Source organism: Engraulis encrasicolus, chromosome 11 (genome assembly GCF_034702125.1).
Source record: "Engraulis encrasicolus isolate BLACKSEA-1 chromosome 11, IST_EnEncr_1.0, whole genome shotgun sequence".
Lineage (NCBI taxonomy): Eukaryota > Metazoa > Chordata > Actinopteri > Clupeiformes > Engraulidae > Engraulis > Engraulis encrasicolus.
The window spans coordinates 6,059,884-6,064,914 of NC_085867.1; the positions used below are offsets into that span (position 1 = coordinate 6,059,884).

Genomic DNA, 5,031 nt, shown 5'->3' on the forward strand with positions numbered 1-5,031 from the left:
ATTTATGAAGTAATGTAATTACAACAATGACCAAACATCTATTCAATTCATTCAACTGTTGACATTGGTTTATTAAAAACATGACACCAACCGACCCTTTAACACCACCGCTCACACATGCAGAGACAGAGGGGCAGACAGGCAGGGAAACGCACACAAACCACGACTTGACAACGACACCCGCCAACAGGCCAAATGCTGGTGAAACTTGCTTGTGGCCAGTAACAATTTCAGTCTCCCACTTTGGCCAGTAACTTGTACTCAATGTAAATGCAGAAATATTCTAGAAAAACAAACAAACAAATAAAACAAAAACAAAACAAAACAAAAAACTGTGGCTGTGGCCAGTAAGCGAAACACCTCACATAAAGCACTGGCACACATGCACGCGTGCACACACACGCGCACACACACAAACACATACGCGTGCCCGCGCCCACACACACACACACACACACCCGCGCGCACACACACACACACCTTCAGATATATTTAAAAAAAAAAAAAAAAGTGAAGGTGAATTCAGGGGCAGACCGCCCGCAGCCTCAGTCACTCAAGGTCAACAAGAGGGCTCATAGGCCTGTCCATGGACTTCTTTTTCTCTTGGTGAAGCAGTTCACAGATTCTTTTATTTAGCGACATCCGGATCTCCCCCATCCTCGCACCTGGATGTGCCTGAGCAACAGCATCTGCAAAAGTAAAGTAAAAAGAATGTTAACTCTCTAACCCATTGTGCAGGCGAGACGTTCCATTTCTTTTTCCGTTGGGAAGCGACAAGGAAGCAGAGGCTGGTGACGTAGACAAGCGAGGCGAGCGGGCGGGAAAGTTGGGCTCGGCTGAAAGATATGCTAATGAAACGTAGTGATGGGAAAAAGTTCAGTTTCAGTTACAATCTAGGGCCACACATTCCAAATGGCCTTGTTTTACCTGTCTAATTCAACCATGTGATCATTCCACCATCGAATCACCAGGCTGAATTGGACAGGTAAAACCAGGTCATTTGGAATATGTGGAACTGGATTGTAACTAAAACTGAACTTTGTCCCATGAAGCGGTAGCAAGTGGGAGAGGTTTCAAATGAAAGTTATTTCATGGAGTTATGTTACAACATTGTACTTGTAGGTAAACACTTGACAGCAGAGCCATGCATGTCCATAAAACAGTATATGAGAACATATAATTGTCGGGAGGAAATGCACGAGGATTCATTCTGCCCTTTACGCCAACTATTTAACTGGACAAACAAAAACTTGGGTTTCGATGGCAACATTGCTCGACACGCCCAACCCCCACCTGCTTACATGCTTACCATAACCATCAATTTCAGACAGAGTATTCACTATGGCTGGGAATATTACACCATTCAATCATGAAAGATTAATCTTCTCCATGGCTGTGCAGTACATTAGGTAGTAGTAGTTTCAATGAGCAGCATAGTCACAATAACTAATCTGGGAACAATCCTAAACAGTGCATCTTTAAAAGGGCAGGCAACTATTTAGGGGTAACACTTAAAATTGTTGACCTGGGTGTGTAAAATATCTTATTATTCATTTTTTATTTTGTTTTACATATCCTCAGAGGAAGAATGTTGCTAAGCTAGCGAGAATATATGGACCAAAGTCCTGTAAATGATTTGGGAAACATTTATTTTGTCTCTTGACTGACTACCAATGCTCATACAGAGTCCACATAGCAAGTGAAAAGCCAGAGGGCAAGAGGGAGTATAAAACACCACACCACCTACAATGAAAAGTAAGTCCATTCCCCTCCTTCACAGACCCAGGTTTTCAGCAGTGATTTGCCGCCAAATAGTAGTTCATGCTCTATGACCTCTTTCAAGTCACTCTGGATTAAAGTGTCAGCTAAATGTAATGTAACAAGTGTACTTCTTGTTAGAAAAAATGGAACAGGTGCACAGAACGCTGAAATTGTGTTTGACCAATGTGCAGAAACTTGAAGGGTATGCCACTAGTTTGGGGCCAAATACACAGTTGGTTCATGAAGGGTTTTATTTTTCATGTTAAGCATTGTGTTACATTCTCATACTCCTTCCTTTCAATAGTCTGAAACAAGTGCCCAACATTGCCCAGCTTTGTAAACCCAGGTCAATGATTTTAACCACATTTAGCCCAATGAACCCTTGAATGTAACATGTTACATCAGCAAGTTTCACACATTCAATGTGCAGTTAATAATGTAGCTCAAGTAAACTCTAAATCTGGATGTCCTAACCCACTGCCCCTCCCCCCCAGACACCGCACACACACACAGCTCAGTAACCCCACACACACACACACACACACACACACACACCGTCCTACAACCAACCACACCTTCACCCTGCAATAAATAACTAGGTTACATCCATTCCATAATTAACATAAAAATAATAAAAACAGGGATACATTCATGTCTACATATCCCCCTCCCAACTTTTACCCTAGCTTCCATCCCCACCAGCAGTTCCAACACCAGCTGCAGAGGTCCATTTTGTCCCACTCAATCTCTCTTATTCCCGGTTTATTCAGTAGCTTGATTGAATGAGGTATAAAGGATTTTTTGAAACGATTATATTTGCACCAAGGGAGTCTGAACCTCCTCCCAAAGTTCAGATAGATGTATTCCCCATTTAGTGCATGATCACCAGTGAGTGAGCATAGTAAAGGCACAGTATCGCTTACCATTTCAAGTACTGGAATGCACACCAGTCCATGTGACTATTTTTTCCTCCAGACCATCGCTGCATACCTCTTCAGCAACCTCTGCAAAAAAAGTTAAAAGAGCAACAGAAAATTAACATTCACTCACACACTTAACCTTAAATAGGCACAAGGATACCCACCAAGCTCATCACTTCTATATCATTGTCAGAATTGTGAGCTAAATCGGGGGGGGGGGGAGAAAGAGAGATGGGGACCAAGTTCATGTCGCGTCCAAGACAAACTAGAAGTTCGGTAGACTGGTGGAACTACAGCATTCTAGCTCGCAGTCGCAGAGCGTCGTAGTGGCACTCTGTGTCTCGTCCCGACAACAGGGAAGACAAGACATTGAAATCGCAGCAGTTGCACGTCTGTTCTTGGCACGAAGGCACTCTTTTATGAAGATGATGAAGCGAAGGAAGACTTAAACTCATGCATGTAACTGGCGAGAATGAATTCCGATGAACAAGAATGACTCGCGCATTCGTTTAAGAGTAAACATGAACACCAACATGACTCAATGAATGCAATTGCTGTGAGCAAAGCAAACTCCGAACTATCACAGAGTAGCTGAAGACAACGACGTGTAGGCTACCGTTTTGAAATTCACCAATTTGACGACAAGGCTTCGTTAACCTCTAACAATAGCTCTACAAGAACGGGACAGTGCAGTTAGTTCGTGAGCAAGTTACTCAAAAAAAAAACTATTGATGTTACCACAATGGGAAAACCGAAGCAGCAACAGCTATGCTTTACCAAAAATAACGCAGGACATTGTCTCATTTTACTATACTGTAGTGCCCATTTTTTAAGCAAGTTAGCGATGTGCATTTAGATCTTGTCGCACTTCACTTCTGCTTTGATTCCCTTGCGTTAGCCGAGTAAGCTAGGCGGCTAATTAACTGAGGCCTGGCTTTCTAGGCTGACGTTGGGGCTTAGCAGTATTAGCCAGATAGATGTTGCTAACTTTCTCTGACAAGCCGAATAAAGTGGGCTCACCTGAAATTGACCACTACAACCATATAATATCGACCCAAGTATTACGTTTACGTTTTCAAGATGTGTAGAACTATACCTACTGTCAGTGAGAACTACACACCATTTCGACAACGCAAATATCGCTAGTAGTACAACAGCTTGGTAGCGCGCGGGAAATTCAAAAAAAATAACGTATTTCTAGTCCTTGGGGGAAAAAATGAACAAACATCCAACTTCGATAACCACTTGGCTAAACTTTGCACATCAACCACTGTAGACGTTTCAGACTATATGCTTGTATATTTATGTTAACAAATTAACAAACTTCTCTTTATAACTTACCTCGAGGCGGCTGGTTGGTTTGTGTCACTGTGGTGGGGAGTCTGGCTGGCGACTGTGTGGAGCTACAATCCGGGGAATCCGGACCGCGCTCGAGCCGAGACGGCTCTCTCGCCACTTTAGCTTCAGGTTGTGACGACGTGACGTAGGCGCGTCATACGTGATATGAGAGCTGAGATGATTCAATCAGAGACTCCTGTATATTGATCAATATATTATTATATATGGCCATATATGGTCCACCTAAAATGACTTTATAATGTCGAGTAAATGTCCAATGTTGTGCAAAATGTGCTTGCTGAACTAAAAACATCAAGAAATACAGACCGAATAGTGGAATACAGTTTTGTTTTGCCAGCCATATATTTTAAAATATATGGATCAATATATAGTAATATATTGTTCAATAATATATTGCTATATATTTTCAAATATATGAGCGTGTTTGTGATATATTGTGATATATTTTCTAATGTATTGCAGTATAAATTGTAGTATATTGCAGTATATTTTTCCTCCGTAAGGGGAAGGAGTCATAGTTCCCCAGTCATACTGTTGGTTCGCATCTCCACCGAAGCAACTGAATTTGCAGTCCTAATCACAGATGATTAGCCACACCTGGTGTAACAGATGTATTGTCATGTGTGCATCACATCCCCAGTTAACCGGAATCCCGTCGATCGCGCACAACAGCGCATTGAAAGGATGAAATGTTCACAAGCACCAATACAAAAAAAAACCGTCTTCAACCTATTAGTCCGTAGGCTATCCTGAGGATATCCGTTCCTGACTTGAATAGGTAGTGCAGAAATAATTAACAGACATCACTTAGCCTATAAGTTAGGAGCGGAATTGAGACGGTGAATGCAGGACAGAATTATGAAAACAAAACACCGTCGACTGGCGGTCTTGTTTAGGGATCACGCTTGTGTTATTATCAAATAGGCCTACCCAACGTTACGTGCAACGCGCAATTGGCTGACTCTTTCCACTTGTAGCCTAAAACTGAGGG

General features: G+C 42.2%; 1 long non-coding RNA gene across 1 annotated transcript; it reads right to left on the bottom strand.

The window, feature by feature from the left end:
* Window positions 1-298: 298 nt before the first annotated feature.
* Window positions 299-4,401, bottom strand: LOC134458752 (uncharacterized). Its single transcript, XR_010036628.1, has 3 exons — window positions 4,023-4,401; window positions 2,685-2,765; window positions 299-689 (listed from the first exon to the last, which is right to left on the bottom strand). It is a non-coding gene; the product is annotated as an uncharacterized LOC134458752 (long non-coding RNA).
* Window positions 4,402-5,031: the final 630 nt, after the last annotated feature.